The following is an 18,898-nucleotide window of genomic DNA, read 5'->3' on the forward strand; positions in this document are numbered from 1 at the left end:
GTGCGGGCGGCGGCTGCGGCGGCGTCTTTGTGCGGCGGCGGTGCAGGCCCGCAACGCGCGGGGCCACATCGGCCGCGGCGTCACGGGCCCCGCGGGGGCTCAGCGGCGGTCGCCAGGGAAGACCCGAGCCCGCCGCTGTCCCCGAGCCCCGGCCGGCGCGCCCAGCCCGGCCTGCGCACCCAGACCTCCGGCGCGCCCATGCCCTGGCGCGCCCTGCCCGTCGGTCCCCGGGCCGCCCGCGCTGCGCCGCCCGGTGCCTACGAAGGTGCGTCGGTCGGTCCGTCAGTCCTCCCGGCCGGCCCCTCGCCTAAGCCCGGAGCCGGGAGGCCGCGCCGCGCCAGCCACGTGACGCGCCCGCCGAGCCGCAGTGGCGCTGACAGGGCGGGCGGAGGCGGCTGGGGCGGGCGGGGAGGGGGGCGCACGCCCCGCCTCGGGGTGCTGGACAGCTCCACGCACGCGGCTCCCGCCGGGTCCCGCTAGCTAGGAACCTTGGCCCTGCGATTAGGGTTGGCAATGCGCCTATGGTTCCAGGCAGCGCTCGCCTTGGCCCTTTGATCCCAAGATCTGGTCTCCTTTCCCGAAGCCAGGCGACTGTGCTGGGAAAGAGAGAGAGAGACTGAGGTGGGGTGGCGTGGAAAGGGCTGCTGGTGACCAAGATAGTGCGTGGAGGCCCAGGGCTGGGGCCTGACTTCTTCCTAATGCAATGTGTTCCTTGGTGATTTGCTTTGAGAATTCCCTTCTCCTGCTGGCCCTCTGTCCTCCTCATTTTCCTCAACCTGCCTCTAAAGTGGCTCACTTGTAAAAAGTGAGGCCTGTGTGGGGACATTGATGAGAACCATGAGAAGATTCTGGACACCCAGCTGTGTCGCTGACCGGTTCAGTAACCCCCGTCATCTTCCCGGGAACAGCGATGATGTATGTTTTCCAAGCGTGTGGTTGTCGTCTGGAGACGACCTGCCAACCAAGGGTTTGAATCCAGGAGAGTCAAAAACCAGAATGAACTTGGGAGAAGAATTGAAGAGTTGGGGTCAATTGAAGTCAGCTGCCCTTTAAAAGTGATACTAAACGGGAGACCCCCCCAAGACCCCTTAGCAAGGAGGCTCCACAAGCTTGGGGGAGCCTCACCTTCCACACACCCATGCCCCTGAGTTTGTGTGCATGCCCTCACAGACACCGTCACCCATTAAGATTGAGGGGAACAGTCCATTAGTGAAAGATGTGGACACAGGAATTCATAAATTCATTTCCACTGTACAAGAACCAAATGATTTGAGGGGAAACTCTTGAGTTTTTCTGTGTTTCCTTGTTCTCCTTCTAAGCCTTTTGTGATTGTGCTGGAGCAGACTTTCCCAGGGAATGTTAAAGGGTTTAAAAAATCAGGTAGTGAGGGGCAGTGGTTGGAGAGATGGCTCAGTGGTTAAGATTCCCTGCTGATCTTCCAGAGGGTCTGAGTTCGGTTTCCAGCACCCATGTTGGTTTGCACCTCCAATTCTAGGGCGTCTGATAGCCCTTTCTGGCCTCCTTGGGTACCAGGCACATGTATGGCTCACATAGACACATGAAGACAAAATACTCGGTGGCATCACACGTAACATTGCAATTGCAAATAGCTCGTTATCTAGGAAGAGGAATCTGTGAGTTTGTGACCAGACCCTGTACCATCATGACCCCGGAAAGAAAGAAAGAAAGAATGGAAGAAATAAAAAAGAAAGAAAGAAAGAAAACATGGCATGGGTTCTCAACACACACACACACGGACTAGCTACATATACATACACATATGTATATATACATATATACACACATTTATATATACACAAATCTATATATACACATATGTCCACACACACATATATCCATATATACTATGTAAGCCAGGAATTCCATTTCTGGGTACATATTTGAAGTTTAAAGAAGGGGCTCCTATACATCATTCACCATTACTGACAAAACATTGAAGCAATCCAAGCATCCTTTGGCAGATGAATGAGCAGCTGTGCTGTGGCATACAGGACTGGGTGATGCAATAGACTCCATCTAGAAAGATGGACATTCTGATATATGGTGCCACATGGATGAATCTTGAGACTGTCACCCATGTAAAACAAGCCAGTCACATGTGATTCCATTCAAATGAGGTGCCTAGGATAGTCAGCACCATACTGACTCACCTTCCCTTAGCAGGTGTGACTGCTGTGTCCCATGTGTGTCAGTAGGAGTCGGAGAGGAGAGAGGCTCTGTCTACACTCAGTGTTCTGACCTGTAGACATCTGAATGATTCATAGCCTAACATTTCCCCCCAAAAAGCAAGCTTGAGACAATACCAGTCCAGCACCAGGCAAGCCCAGACGGGCTCCCAGGACCGGGAGCAAGCTAGAAACTAGAAACCACACTTAGGACAACAAGCCCCAGGCAGGAGTGAGCCCAAGGCAGACAACCCTCACAAGGGACTACTTGGGCAGGCCAGGTGAGAAGCCTGAGATGACCACCAGTCCACCACAGCACAGGCCTGGGCAGTGAGAAGAAGGACCATGCCTGAGATAGCCCCTGCCCTGTGCCATAATGCATGAGCAAGGCATAGCACTCATGAGACCATTCCTGAGATGACCCCAGACACTCAGAGACTCCAAGTGCACTGAGAAGAGCAAGTAATGGAGAAATGGAAGCAAAAGAGAAACAGAGGGATGTGGGCACAATGAAGAGAGGAAGAACTGGAGACTCATGGAGGAGCCTGATGTATCAGTGATTCCACCTGGGACTAGAGTGGAGTCCTGGACTGTGCTGCCACTGGAGACACATCTGGATCTGTGGCCCTGCAGCAGCAGGGTTCTGTTACCACCAAAGGCCAGGGAGACACCCCTGGTCTGGGCTGCTGCATGAGACATGTTGATGTCTGAAGGCTGTGCATAACTGACCCCACCCCTCACCTGGGCATCATGGGACAGCTGTCCCTTGGGGCATGAGAGAGGATAACTGACCCTAGCCACCTGCATTACTCAGGAGAGTGGGCCCTGCACATTTCAGAAGCTGCTGGTGAGCTGGCCCCTGAGGCTGCAAGTGTGGGAGAGCTGACCCTACCACTCATCTCCCATAAGGTAGCACAAATGAGGAAGAAATACCCTCTTCCTTCCTCCCCCGTCACCACCTGTGGCATGTGGGAAACCTGGCCCTGGGATCATGAGAGCAGAGCTAGCCCTGCCTCTCACAGGCTGCAGCACTGGGGAGAGCAGTTGCTGTTCCTTACCTGGGCAGCACAGGAGAGCTGGCTCTGGATGGTTTTGGGCAAATAGGAGTGTATGAACATGCTTCTTGTCTGTTATGCAGTGGTGTGCACAAGGAAAAGATGTTCTCTTACAAACGAGGTGGCCCCTGGGGTCATGAGAATGGGAAAACTGGCCCTGTTTCTCACCAGCTGCAACACTTGGGAGAGCAGGCTATGTTTACCTTGCCAGGGCAGCAGTGTAGAGCTGGCCATGGTTGCCGGAGGTGATGGTGAACCGTCCCTGAGTGTGGGGAGCGGAACTCAAGATGGCTGAGGGTGAGAGAACAGAAGAGCCTGCAGGCTGACCAGCTCAAATAGCTCTCAGGCCCAGATCCGGGGCTTTGAACTGGCTCATGCCAGCACCTACCCCATAGATAAACTGCTGGCGTGCATGAAGGGGCCTGTCCCACAGATCCAAAATGACAGGATGTCTGTGACACAGGACAACAACAGAATATCCAAGAGGAGTCCCAGTGGGGTTCTAGTATTGATAGAGTAGCAAAAGCCAGAGGCCTCAAACCAGACCAATGAATTCTTGCAAAGAACATTTGCAAGCAAGGAAGTAAAAACAAAAAGTTATACTGTGGGACACACTGTGATGCACTATAGCTTCCAAAAGGAGATTTTTTTTCTCTGTTGGGGGGAGAAGGTTGCAAGGGTGGGAGGCCAGTAGAAGGGGAGGGAGAAACAAGTGGGATTGGGGTACATGATGTGAAATCCACCAAGAACCAATAAAAAGGTGTTTTTTTAAAAAATAGTTCAAACTGTTAAATGCCATGTTATATGTCTCCTACCACCATTACAAAATTAGAATTTAAAATACTAAAAGCAAACTAGCGACATATATGGTTCTAACTATATTTCCATGTGAGCTGTGAGTGGGGTAGCCTCCTGGGTGGCTGCTGCCTACTAGGGCAGGTTCTCCATGTCTCTGTCATCCAGGAGCCTTAGTCTGACACAGTGGGAAAGGGCAAGGCTCAGAGCAGAGTTGTGGTCACCGTGTGAAGTGCTCCAGCTATAGACCACCTGCTATCTATGATCATCTGCAAAAAGATTCGTGGCCAAGTGTGTCCAGCCACATTCTTAAAGTCATTGTTATCTGTTTGCATTTTTAATCCATTTATTTATTTTATGTGTATCTGTCATGGGCATCCATGGGGGTCAGAGGACAACTGTGTGGGTCCCAGGGATCAAACTCAGATGATCACACTCACTGTCAAGCACTTTTACCTAAGGAGCCATCCTTCTGAACCCCATTGCTACAGCCCAGCAGCAATAAAATCATCTTCCCTCCAATATTGTGCAGTGATTTAAAAACACAGGCTTGGATAATGAGAGGACATGTGTTTTAAGAGCACCATTCAAACATACACATATGCACGTGCACATGCAAGCGTGTATGTGCATACACAGACGTGTGCACATACACATACATGTGCACTAACATGCAAGCAAGTACGCATACACAGAGGGCTATATTGTCATAGAATGTAAACACCAGGGCATCTTGGTTTCTGTAACCTGAGTACAGCTCCAGACTTCAATCAAGAACCTCCCCCGGCCTTGCCGGAGTGTTCAGAAGTGTGCTAAAATAGTGCTGACCTGGGAAGAGTCAGTCTAATCCAGTGAGCCTCGTTGGATTAGAAGGCTCTCCAAGGTGAGTTAACCCTGTCGTTCCATGGGCGCAAAGATTTTGTGTGGGGGCAGTCTGGAGCGGGAGACACAAGTAAAGATCATGGAGGCCTAAGGCTGGCAAGATGGATTAGGAGTCTTGGAATAGAGTCCTCCACCACCTGAATACTCTTTGAGATGGCTCAATGGCAGAGCCCTCACTTAGAGCCCACCAAAGATGAGTTGGCTAACAAAGGAGTGCTTGCCTCAGAATCCACCAGTGAGGGGCTGTGAGCATGGTGCAGTGGTAAAGCGTTGCCTAGCGTGGGTTCAATTCTCAGGACTGGGGGAGGAAGGGAGGGAAGCATATGTACGCATGTATGAAACGTTCAACTCTGGCTGCCCTCTCTCGCTCTCACCCCGAGGAAAGCCACACTGTAAACTCTCCTGTGGTCCATCCCACATGGTGAAGGTAAAGAAACTGTCTGGCTAACAGTTCGAGAGTTCCTGCCATCTTTTGTGGTAGCCCGGAAGTGGCTCCTCCCCCTGTGGAGCCATCGGAGGACATCGTAGCACGAGTAGACACCTTGACTGCAACCTCTGAGAGAGTCTGAGTCAAGCTCCACAGCTGAGCTGTGTCCAGATTCTTGACCCCACAAACTATGCAAAAGCACTAATACTTCTGTGGATTTCCTTTTTTTTTTTTTTTTTTTTTTTAAGACAAAGTTTCACTATGTAACCCTGGCTAACCTGGAACTCACTACTGTAGACCTTGAACTCACACCTGCCTCTGCTCCCTGAGTGTTGGGATTAAAAGTGTGTACCACCAAGCTGCTGTGTGTGTGCATGTGTGTGTGTGTGTGTCTGTCTGTGTACAAAGGTCACAAGAGGATACTGGACTCCTTAGGGTTGGAGTTACAGGTAGTCGTGAACCACTGTACGTGGGCACTGGGTATGAAACTCAGGTTCTCTCTCTGCAAGAGCAGTCCACACTTTTAACCACTGAGCCATCTCTCTAGGCCTCTCTCCATTGCTGCCATTTTTTTTTTAAGCCACTAAGCATGATGGTGCTTTGTTTGGTGTGCAGTAGAAGGCTACTTGTATGTATACAGAGGCGCTCACACACGTCAGGCCGATTCTCTCTGTCTTTAGTGAATAAGGGGTCTACCAAGCCCTGCTCCTGGGCTTGTGCCATCAGTACCTCCTGGGGATGTGGAGCTGTGAGCTGGGCTCGAAAAGGTGAAACAGCTGCAGGGAGAGGCGGTGTCTGGTCCTTGCCAACACCAAACTGGTGCCTGTTTTCTGTGAAGGCTTCCATCAGCCACCCCCAGCACCTCACCCTCCTCCCCGAATGCGCACAGACTGTCCCCTGGTGGCCAGGGAAGGGAGGGGCCCCACCGTGGGCAGAAATGGCCTCCAGCCTCCAACTTGGAAAGTTGGAAGTTACAGGAGTAGGGGGTTGGGCGAAGGGATCGGATCGGGAAGTAGACATTTGTTTCTAAGTTAAACTTGCTAGACAGAAATGCTTGGCGGCATCTGGGAGGCAGGTTCCAAATCGACGAGACACCGCTTTTTGAATTTTCAATAGTTACGAGGGTAGCCGCCCACTCTAAGGTTTACAGGCTGGCCAGGATGAGCTCACTGGATATAGTGACATGTGTTTGTTGTTTGTAAAGTAAACAAAAGGACCACCCAACAACAGCGCTGTGATATTTGCTAGTGTTATTCCAGCAATCTTTTCCACTCTCCTGCTTGGATGAGTTTCCATTTATATTTTTTAATTAATTTTTGAGTTAGAATACAGAACAATAGGTTACATTATGGCGTTTCCACGTGTGTATTTCATCATTCACTGTTCTTATTCACTCTCTGTTATCTCTCTCATCCCCTGCCCCTCCCCTCACTGGTCCCTCTATCTCTCCCAAATACTCCTGCATATGTATGTATGTGTGTGTGTTTCATATACATGCTAGATATATACATTAGAGAAAGAGAATGTGTACTATGAGAAAACAAGTAATGTATTTTTTCTCCTGATTACCTTCTCTTGTTTTCCTCTTCCTTTAGACCTCCTTAACTCTCCCACTTAGACTGCTGTCTACTTTCATCTTTCATTTAAAACATCTAGAGGGACTGGAGAGATGGTTCAGAACTTGCTGCTCTTGTGGAAGACCAGGTTCAGAGGATCTAATGCCATCTACTGGCCTCCTTGGGTACTGCATGCATATGGTGCACATGCATACATGCTGACAAACACTCATACCCGTAAAATAAAAATAAATAGATGGCTCAGCGGTTAAGAGCACTGACTGCTCTTCCAAAGGTCCTGAGTTCAATTCCCAACAACCACATGGTGGCTCACAACCATCTGTAATGGGATCGGATGCCCTCTTCTGGTGTGTTTGAAAACAGCAACAGTGTACTCATATATATAAAATAAATAAATATATCTTTAAAAAAAATTTTTAATCACAGGGCTGGAGAAGTGTCTCAGTAGTTGAGAGCACTTGTTGCTCTTCCAGAGGACCCATGGACTCTTCCCAGCACCCATGTAAGGTGGCTCACAACTGTGTAACTCCAGCTCCAGGGTGAGAGGGGTCTGCATTCACAGACCCATATTTATATGCACACACATACACATAATTAAAGAATAAAAATAATTTTTAAAAATACGATCACATTATTAGCAATCACACCACCATTTATCCCCAGAACCTTCTGCATCTCCTTTAATGTCTATTAAACAATAAACCCTCATCCCACTTCCCCTTGGCCCCTGGCAAGTGGCATCTGGTGTCTATATCTCATCTAACTGGAATCGTATGGTATCTGTTCTTATGGGACTGGCCTGATCGCTTTTGAAAATGCTCATAAATGTATTACTTACAAAAATGGACTCATGGTCAGCAGGTGCATGGCTTGTCCTACTTGGCAGCACCCTTCCACGTTTCCATACAAGGGTCTGCACCCTCATTTTTAGTCTCTGCCCTGCACAGATAGCAGTGCAGTCATGAACCTACCAGTCCCTCTATGACAAAACCCTCACCTTTTAGTGTCATGCAAATCACAAGGTTGCACCTAGAAGGTGGAATTATTCCAACCCTCCCTCAGAGTCCAGAACATCCTCACTTTCAGTGACTCTGGATTAGCTTATCTTTGTATAATACCAGCATCACTCAAAGATATTTCAAGCCCCGATCCAGACCAATGACATAAAACAAGCATATTGATAAAGCAAATTACACGGTTTTTGGCATGAGGCTGTGTTGTAGTAACTGTGCAGAACAGGAGATGTTTAAAACTCAGTGTGCATGCCTTAATCAAGCACCACTTTATTGACAGAGATCATATGAGCTGTTGGGAGCACGGTTCTAGAAACTTCATTGGTGCAGGCTTGCACAGATCTTCAATTTGCAAAGGTCACAGTGGTTCACAGAGCATAGCAAAGACCACAGCCGCCTACAAAGTGTATATTTCTCTTTGCCTTCCAGAGTTGTGGAGTCCTACAGGTGGACCACAGACCTGGCTGTCAGGGAACTCTCTATACAAACCAGGCTAGACTCAAATTCATAGAAATCCACCTGCTTCTGACTCCCAAATACCGGGGCTAAAGACACACGTGTGCCACCATGCTCAGCTCTCTCCCTACTTCTGAAGACTTCTGTTTCCCTCTGAACAAATCACACCAACAGAAAACCCCAACGGAAATGGAAGATGCTGTGCCTCCACAGGTGTCTCGGAACAGGACTTGACTCACTCCCTCAGCAAAGGGGTTCCAGGCTATTTTATCTTTTCAATTAGTGAACCATTACTATCATAGCAGCCAAAATAATTGTGCCAAAAAGCTTCTTGGTGTTCTTCCAGCTCCTAAATCTGAAATAGCAACCAAGAAAAAGAAAAAGGTAAGGTATCCCTCACTGGAAACACAAATTCACACTCCCACAGGCATCTCATGCCAAGTCCTCAGCTTTGTCCCTGGCACTGAAGGGACAGAGTTCGGACTGGGGTCAGCGAGCATAGACTTCCTTCCTTCACATCAGAGTCCTGTACTTTTCACAAAAGAAGTATATTAAACAAAACAAACAAATAAAAAACACAAGGGAGTAAACCAGGATTAGTGGCTCACTCCTTTAATCCCAGCACTCTGGAGGCAGAGGCAGGTGGATCTCTGTGAGTTCTAAGCCAGCCTTGTCTACAGAGTAAAGTTTCAGGGCAGTCAGGACTCTATGAGACCTTGTTTCAAAAAAAGAGAGGAGGAAATAATTGTCCTTGCTCTGTATCCATTTCCTCTAAGACTGAAACACTGCATTCTGGGAGCAAGCTTCTTAAATAGAAAGGTAAACAACTCAAATAACTTCAGGAAGTCCCCGAAGCTTACCAGATTTACCTCCCCTTTCTCCCAGGCAGTGGAAGAGTCTCAGATTAACTGAGCACTTTCCAACTGATTGAGCAGCCTGAAGGTTATGCAGTGAGCTCCAGGTTCTTAGCTTTTGTGAGCTGGGGTGGGCTTTCATGAAGCTGCTATAAGTAGCCTCATATTCCTGTAAGTAACCTCAACAAAACTCATTGGTTCACCAAGGTGGATTTCAGTGGTGTCCATACTTCAGTCCAGCATGGCTCCCTATCTGAGAATGTGTGCTGCATCTTCCCAGGGAAACTTGTCACACAACGATCCACCCACCTCAACTCCAGACAACAGACCTCTGAAACACTATGCCCAGCATTCATTCGACTCTTATTTAAATAACATTCTGTGCCATTTAGAAAACAAAGCGAGTGTCTTTTATTTTTCTTTAAGGTTTTTTTTTTTTTCTTTTCCCCCATCACTGAAGAATAGACGTGATCCTATTTCCCTTAATTTCTGTTGGCAAGAGCCAAAGTCTAATTAGAATGTGCCGGATGGTGTATGGCCATAGGTGGCCATGAAGTTGTAAAGTTTAGGCACTAGGCAGAGAATGAGCCCAGCAAGGACTGTTGTGAGTTCACGGGGCCTAGAGTGGGGGTGCGGCTAGTTGTAGGGAGGATGACAGGGATGATGACCATGATGACGAAGGCAGCAACTGTTCTGAAATCACTAAGAAAACTGGAACAGCTTTAGTGACAAGTTCATTTTTCTGCTTCTGGGAAGGCTCGTTTTGACTCTGATATATATAAATCCAAAATTTGGAGGATCTCTGGAGTCCTGTGTCTGCTTTTATGACATCACCCACTCCTTCCCTCCAAACAACAAAGAGAATTCTCTTTGCTCATCAAACAAAGCCCACGGGGAGGACAGTGTGGTTTGCCCTGGCCACTATGGCTTCAATGGTTAATATTGATGACCAACTTGACAGTGCTGTGGGGTATCCACCAGAGACGACTACTTGGACTCAAGTTTAAGCCAATAGAAAGTGTTTATTAGTCAGCCAGGGACTGCACTTGGTGTTCTGGATCCTGATATTACCCCAAGCCTTCCTCACGGTGAATTTGTGAACACAAAAATAACATATCCTGAGTTGGCATACTTCAGTTAACAAGAACAGATAGCCAGAAACAGAACTACAGAAGCCAGAAAGCAAGGTTAGTACATTTAGAGACCTTCCCAAAACTATGGACTTTGATGGTCTTTGTTTTGGTTTTGGTAGGTGGTGCTGTATGCATGCTTAGTTTTACAGCCTGAATGGTACTTTCATCATGGAGTCAGTTGCGCTAAGGTCTGGGGGCCTGTTAAAACAGGACTTAAGTTCATCTTCCTGCCCGGGAAAATTCATATTTTTTAAGTGCTGTTTTTGTCTTTTTTTTTTTTTTTCATGTCACTGTTGTTTATTTGTTTGTGGCATAGTCTCACTCTGTAGCCCAGGCTAACCTAGAACTTACAACTCCAACAATGTTTCAGCCTCCTGAGTGATGGCATTGTGAGTGGCCACACCCAGGTGAGCTGAGCAGGGCCAGGTGATGAGATTCTAACGGGGTGGTAAGACCAGGTGTAGTCTGTGGTTCTGATGTTGCACGGAAGGGACAGGCCGTTGATGAAATATGAGTTGCTGAGCTGGGCACAGTGACTCACACCTAGAATCCCAGCCCTTTAGAGGTGGAGGCAGAAGAATCAGCTGTTCAAGACCAGCCTTGGGGGGCTGGAGATGTGGCTCAGTGGTTAAGAGCACTGACTGTTCTTCCAAAGGTCCTGAGTTCAATTCCCAGCAACAACATGGTGGCTCACAACCATCTGTAATGGTATCTGATGTCCTCTTTTGGTGTGTGTGAAGACAGCTATAGTGTATTCACATGCACAAAATAAATTAAAACAAAGAAAGAAAAAACTAGCCTTGGCTATAGATGACAGAGCAACTTTGAGGCCAGCCTAAACCACATAAAAACCCTGTATCAAAAAAGAAAATGGGGGGGGGGGGGGCATGGGCAGATAGTTTAGCAGTTAAAATGCTTCCCATTCTTGCAGAGGACCAGAGTTCAGTTCCCGTCACCCATGTCAGTGGCTCAAAGCACCTGTAACTCCTGCTAGCTTCAGGACATTCTAATACCACTGACCTCCACCCACACTTGCATGCACATCTCTATACACGAACACACACACACACACACACACACACACACACACACACACACACACAGAGCTAATTATACTCTTAATAAAACAAATCAGATTCAAACCCCACCTGTCCTGAAGCAGAGAATCTGAGCCATGAACCCCCTGTCATGGCGCTGATGTAGTTTGCTTTGGGATGGTCATAGTGGTCTTCTTTTGCACCTTCATCACCTTTGCTTCATACGTAAAACATACTCACCACACAGAGCGACAGAGAGCACAGTCAAGCAGCATAATAAGAGCAGCAATGGCAGCAAAGAACCCTGCTACCCAGACTGAGTTCAGACGGACGCACCGCACGCATGCGCATTGGCACCGTTAGCGCATCTCCAGCCGGGACTAGCTGATAGAGATGTCATGTGACTCACACATGGGAAGCTATAGGGAAATATTTAAGGTAAACGCAAGGCTGAGGTGTAGTTCTGTGGTACAGTATGCACTTAAGATGTGTGAGACATTACGTTTACTTACCAATAGCAAACAGACAAAAATAATAAAGGAATCGGAGTTAGAGAGAAGGTCCACCGGTTCAGAGTATTTCTGTTCTTGCAGGGGACCTAAGTTCCTAGCAGCAGCCACATTGGAAGGGTCACACCCACCTTGTCTCTAGAGAGGAGTCCAACACTCTCTAATGGCCTCTGTGGGAACCTACACACACACACACACACACACACACACACTCACACACACTTAGTCACAATACATGTTAACAAAATTAATTAATTAGACTTAACGATACAGTGTAGACAAATACGCTCAAAATAGTATCATTTTAATATACACACAGCATTTGCCAACTCAATACTCAACATATAATCAGTATTTTCCCAAAGTAATAATGCAATATTTTTATTTTGACATTCTCATGAAAAGTCTCCCAAAATCCAGTGTTTCCCCCTCACCTCTTCAGGCTCACCTCAGTTCCAATGAGCCACATCTCCACTGTCCAAAACCACATCCACACCGGCTGAGACTGACAGCACAGACCTATAGTCTCAGCTCTGACAAGACTGGGCCAGGAGGATTTCAAGTTCGAGGCTAACCTTGGTTATATAGTGAGTTCACGACTCGCCTGAGATGCATTGTGGGACGCTGTCTCAAAACACAAAGGGCCATAACTATAGCTCAGTGGTAGAGCCCCTGCCTAGAATCCCCCAGGGAGGGGCTGGAGGCGTGGCTCAGGGTACCGCATTTACTGAGTATGTACATACAAAGACCTGGGTTCCATATACAGGCAGTAGAGACAACAAGGATGTATTCTCATTCCCTCTCTCTCTCTCTCTTTCTCTCTCTGTCCCTCCTTCCCTCCCTTCACCCCTCTCTGTGTGTGCGCGTGCGCATGTGCAAGTGTGTGTAGAGGCTCTATTGTATTCTCCTAGTTTGGGGAACATGAATACCCACCAGCACATATCAACAGCTCAAAATCAATGAAATATTTTTTTTTATAAGAGTTGCCATGGTCGTGGTATTTCCTCAGAAAAGTAACTAAGATAGCTAGCTGTTGAGCCATCTTGCCCACCATCTTGTGCTCATTATTTTATAAACAAAACTATTTTTGTACATTAAAAATATTCAGTAATACAACTCACATGTATAAATTAGTATATATTGAAAGATGAGTATTTGGGAAGATATTTAGACACACATAAAAAAAACACACACACCGATGTCTTAGGAATCTTGATTGATGAATAACAGTTATGGGTAGTTTTTATTTATTTGTATTTACATTTCTCTAAAAATTCTTATAGAGTATGCATTACTGTTATCTGAAAAAAAAAGAAAGTTGTAAAAGTAGTTTTTGGAAAGAAGCATCTTTTATCATAGGACTGGTGGGAACATGGTTGAGTGGCGAAGTACTTACTTAGGATCCCCAGGGAGGGTCTGGGGGCGTGGCTCAGTGGTAGAGCCCCTGCCTAGAATCCCCCAGGGAGGGTCTGGGGGCGTGGCACAGTGGTAGAGCCCCTGCCTAGAATCCCCCAGGGAGGGTCTGGGGGCGTGGCTCAGTGGTAGAGCCCCTGCCTAGAATCCCCCAGGGAGGGTCTGGGGGCGTGGCTCAGTGGAGGAGCCCCTGCCTAGAATTCTATCTCCAGCACTGCCTGTCTCCACCAAAAAATTTTTTTATAAGAAAGTCTTTTGTTCCAAACACTTTGTGGCCCAGCCCTGAGGACTGATCTTTATTGGTTTTCTTAAATAAATTCTTCACGCTTGTCCGGCATTTTCTGCTCTGACTCTGAGGTGTTAGACTCATAAAGCCTGAGCCGTCCACCACACACTAGCGAATCAGGCTGTGTCTGGTCTTGTTGGTGGTTTCTGAAACCATATGGAAATATTTCTCTGACTTTTTTTCTAGCATTTCCACTTCAGCTGAATCAGGCCTGTGCTGGCGTAGACAGCCACAGAAATGCTGTCAGCTTGAGAGGGGACACCCGGGCTTCAATGTGCACCTACCAGCCTGTGTCCAGAAGAGGGCACAGGTGAGTTCAGCAGAGTGTGTGCAACCTGAAGATTGTGGCATTTAGGGCCACAATCAAGGGCCAAACTTGTGAACTCTCACACTCAGAAAGAAGTCACAGCTGCACCTGGGGCCTGTTTAAGCTTACAGTTTCAGAGACTTAGTCCATTATCATCAGGGCAGGGGTACAGCAGCACAAAAGCAGGGATGGCACTGGGGCAGTAGCTGAGAGCTTTACATCTTGATCCACAGGCAGGAGGGAGAGAGAGAGAGAGAGAGAGAGAGAGAGAGAGAGAGAGAGAGAGAGACTGATATGGGCTTTTGAAACCTCAAAGCCTACCTCCAATGACACACCTCTTCCAACAAGACTACACCTCCTAATCCTTTCCAAACAATTTATCAACTGGGGGACTAAACGTGCAAATATATGCTCCTGATGTGGGACCCACAACAGCAAAGGGTACTTTGTGTTCTGTGCCCAGGTCTCATACGGAAAGAGAGAACCGATTCTCATAAGTTGTCCCTTAATCTCTTACACATGTGCCCTGGCAAGCTCAGCCCTACCTCATAAGTACACAAAAGCACAGAACATTTATAAATAAAATGTAATCAAACGGGGGGGGGGGGGGAGGGAACCTGGTTTTATTCCATTAGCCATTGCTATAACAAAATACCCAAAGTTGGCCATCTGTAAAGGTTAATTTAGCTCACAGTTTTCAGAATCTGAAAGTTCCAGATTAGACAGCCCTATTGGCTCACCCTTCGTTGTGAGCGTCACTATACGTGGTGGCACATGTGAGAGGTGGGGATCAAATTTTATGGTGAGACAGGAAGTCACAGATATCCAGGGGTCAGGCTAGCCCACCTCTCACATGTGCCACCACGTATAGTATACACACACACATTCCCGTAGGGACTAACATATTTCTCAAGATCTGTACTGATGGTCTCATGGGCAGTACTTCCCAAGAGCTAACCACCCCCACCAGGCCCTGCCTCTTAAAGGTCGTACCACCTTTAATGCCATCACCCTGGAAACCAGGCTTTCAGAAGTGAGCTGACACAGACCGATGGAGGGTGTTGAAAGCTACCTTAAATTTGAGTGGGCCAAGCACATTAACAAAGGGCAGAATGCTAGAGTGCTTTTTCTTGTAGTCCTTGTTTTGAGACAGGGTCTTACTACACAGCTTGGACTAGCCCCAAAGGCATCATCCTCCTGCCTCAGCTTCTTAACTTTTTTACAATGACTATTACAGACTGTGTACATATGGAAATCTCTTACACACAAGCATTTAGATTATTTATTTATTACCCAGACTGCTCTTAAACTTGTAGGCTGGACCCCCTCTGCTACCCCTGCCCCTGCAAGCAGCTGAAACCACAGCCTAGACATCTAGCTTCAGAGTGGTTGTAATGCATTTAATATATATGTATTAATTCTTTGAGACTTTCTTACAATGTATTTTGATTACAGCTCTTCTTCCCTTAACTCTCCCTGATCTACCCCCCCCCCCAATATACCTCCTTCAACCTACCTCTCAACTTGGTGTCCTCTTTTTTTTTTTAATGAGTTTCTTTTTATTTATACGTGTGTGTGTGTGTGTGTGTGTGTGTGCACGCGCGCTCGTGCCTGGGTATATGCATGTGCACCACATATGTGGAGTTACCTAGGAAAACCAGAAGATGATGCTGGGTCCCCTAAAACTAGAGTTACAGGTGTTTGTGGGTGCTGGCATCTGAACCCAGGTCCTCTGCAAAACCAGCAAATGCTTTTAACCACTTGATCTATCTCTCCAGGGGGGTTTAATTATGCTCGGCCTAGGCAGTGGCACTATTTGGAGATGTGGCCTTGATGGAGTAGGTGTGGCTTTGTTGCAGGAAGTGTGTCACTGTGGGCTGGAAGTCAGTCTTCTCCTAGCAGCCTTCAGATGAAGATGTTGAACTCTCAGCTCCTCTAGCACCATGCCTGCCTGGATGCTGCCATGTTCCTGCCTTGATGATAATGGACTGAGCCTCTGAACTTGTAAGCCAGCCCCAATTAAATGTTGTCCTTATAAGAGTTTTCTTGGTCATGGTGTCACAGCAGAAAAGCCCTAACTAAGACACATACCCTCCCTCTGAAAATAACTAACTAATCAAGTCCAGTTTACTCTGCCTGAATACTCCTGGATATAGGACAATCCACTGGACTGTGGTCATCCTCTCAGTGGTCACATCCTTAAAGAAAACTAACCCTTCTCTCTCTCAGAAGCTGTTAACTGTGTATACATCCTCAGATAGGGGTGTGAGTTGATGAGCCCCTCCCCCTCTGTGCTGGAACATTGACTGGCTTGATCTTGCACAGGGAGCTACACCTTCTGTGGGTTCATGAGTGCAGTGGTTCTATTATGTCCAGAAGACATGTTTTACCCCAGTGCATACCTTCCGAAAAATATCATTTCAAAAGCACTACAATACATAGGGTAAAGTCACAGAAAAGTTTGAGGAAAGATCCACCCTGAGTGACTGGGGATGTCGTTCAAAGTCAGAACACTTGCCGCATAGGCACAAAGCCCTTTGTTCAGCCCCTGTGATGGGAGGGGGAGGCAGAGAGACATAAAGAGCAAACATTATCGGAAACAAATCCGATGTATACTGATATCAGACGGCATAGACTCCAAAGCTAAGGAGGTTTCTGGGGATACTGCAAGACATTTTAAATGATGAATGTCTCAACGTATAGATAATCCTTAATATGAATGCCCTATCATCAGAACTTGAAAGTAAGAAACAAAACCAGAGACAGAACTTTATGGAGAGTTGACAACTGCCCCCACCAGAGCTGGACATTTTCACATTATTCTCCTACTTTAAGTTGGTGAAAGAAAACATAGCAAAGATAGAGAATAGGACACACACACACACACACACACACACACACACACATCTGCAGTAACAGTCCAATACCTGTTTTCCGTCCAGCTTAAGAAAATGTTCCTTCTTTTTTTGTGGGAGAGTTTCGAGACAGGGACCCCCTAGAAGACCAGTCGGTGCTCTAACCACTGAGCCATCTCTCCAGCCGGACTATGGCAACTCTTATAAAGGAAAATATTTAATTGGGGCTAATTTGCAGTTTCAGAGCTTTAGTCCATTATCATCATGGCTGGGCAAACTCCAAACACTGCATCTCCATGTCTGATGTCAAAACGCTCCACAGATCTCCACCTCCTTTCAGCTTTGTTGACTGCAACACACGTCTCTCTCTTAGGCTGGTTCCACTCCCTGTTAGCAGATTTCCTTGGCAGGTATTCTATGACTTTGGCATCTCCAATATCTTGGAGTCTCCAAGGCAATCCAGGCATCAACTTCACACAATGGCCTCTCTGGTCCTCCATGCAAGGACACCCCTGACACATGCCTGGCCTCAGAGGTTTTCTTTAGTCGCAGAGATTCCATAACCCCCTTCTTCTGTCCTTGACTTTAAAGCCAGAACCATGTAGCTGAAACTGACAAGTTCTGCTGCTTGCTGAGGCTGGAACATGACTCCCACCCACATTCAATTACGTCTTCTCTTTCTATTTTCAATGGTTTCCTTTGCTGCCTAAACTTGGCTGCTTTTTTACAAGTTGAAAGCTTAGCTGGGTGGGGTCTTGCCTTGAGGTCACCACTCCCTTTATTTCATTTAATATCAGGCTTTTCTTTACTCTGTTTTGTTTCCTTAAACATGGGATTTAGCTCCATTCCACTTCCTGGTGCCCCCTTTCTCCACATACTGTACATTTTGTAGCTTTCCTTGCTCAGTTTGCTCCTTTTCATTACAGATCTTCATAAGACTGAACACTAATAACCACAGGACAGAGTCAACACTAGGCTGCCCTCCTCCCCTGTAACAACATGAGGTTTAATGATACTGGTGCACCAGGGAGGACTGTTTTGAAATTTCCTCTGCCAACTCAACTAACCAAAACTCTTCAGTTTAGCCTCAGGCAGACTTTTCAGAGAAAGAGGAAAAGGCAGCCATATTATTTGCCAAGTTATCACAAGAATAGTCTTTAGGCCACATATTAAAATTCTACTCCTCTGAAACCTCTTGAGCTAGGCCCCCAAATTAGAATCACCCTCAGCACGCCTGTCTTCCATGCTCCTTCTAGGATGGCCCATTAAGCCCCACTTAAAGATTCCAACTGCTTTCCTAATTCACAGTTCCCAAATCCACATTCCTCCAAACAAAAGCATGGTCAGGCCTATCATAATGGTACCCCACTCCTGGTACCAACTTCTGTCTTAGAGTTTCCTTTGCTGTAAGAAACATTATGACTAAGGACTAAGGCAACTCTTATAAAGGAAAACATTAAATTGGGGCTGTCCTCCAGTTTCAGAGCATCAATCCACTATCATCATGGCACCCACTTCACATGCTGCCTTATCTAACCAAAAGCCCAAGTGTGTTCCACTGTGTGGGTTAATGCAAGTACGTTCTTCGTCTCTTTTCAGCTTAGGACATGTTTTTTTCCTATTACATCACAGGCCGGAGGACAATTTTCAGGGATCACTTCTCACCTTCCACCCTGTTAGATCGAGGAATTGAACTCAGAACGTTCAGGATTGGCAACAAGAACCTTTATCCACTGAGCCGTCCATCTCACCAGTCCTTAAGATGATTTTAGATGATTTATAAGGTTGCAACCTTAATTGCGAATCAGAGTGCGTTAGGAGCACAGCCTCATCTGGCTCCTGCATTTTCTGAAGCTCACTGGGGTTCCCCGGGGAAGATTCTTTAAAACTTCAAAGCCTCCCCACCTTTCAAAGCCTGTGGACACAAATGCTCTCAAGGAGGTCCCATGTGCCTGTGGCGTCCCACAGTCCAGGCCTTAAGGTCGGGCCCCACACTAGAGCACCTAGTCATTTGGTTTGCGCAGATTGGATTGACTGATCGGATTTGATGCTACAGCCATCCATTATGGGACCTCACTCGGCCTCGCCAAGCTGTCTTCAGTATGTACAGAGT

General features: G+C 47.1%; 1 non-coding gene across 1 annotated transcript; it reads left to right on the forward strand.

Moving 5' to 3' along the window:
• Positions 1 to 2,161: 2,161 nt before the first annotated feature.
• LOC117701666 (small nucleolar RNA SNORA17) lies at positions 2,162 to 2,294 on the forward strand. Its single transcript, XR_004605800.1, has one exon. It is a non-coding gene; the product is annotated as a small nucleolar RNA SNORA17 (small nucleolar RNA).
• The last annotated feature ends 16,604 nt before the right edge of the window (positions 2,295 to 18,898 follow it).

This window comes from Arvicanthis niloticus, chromosome 1 (assembly GCF_011762505.2).
Source record: "Arvicanthis niloticus isolate mArvNil1 chromosome 1, mArvNil1.pat.X, whole genome shotgun sequence".
NCBI classification, from domain to species: domain Eukaryota; kingdom Metazoa; phylum Chordata; class Mammalia; order Rodentia; family Muridae; genus Arvicanthis; species Arvicanthis niloticus.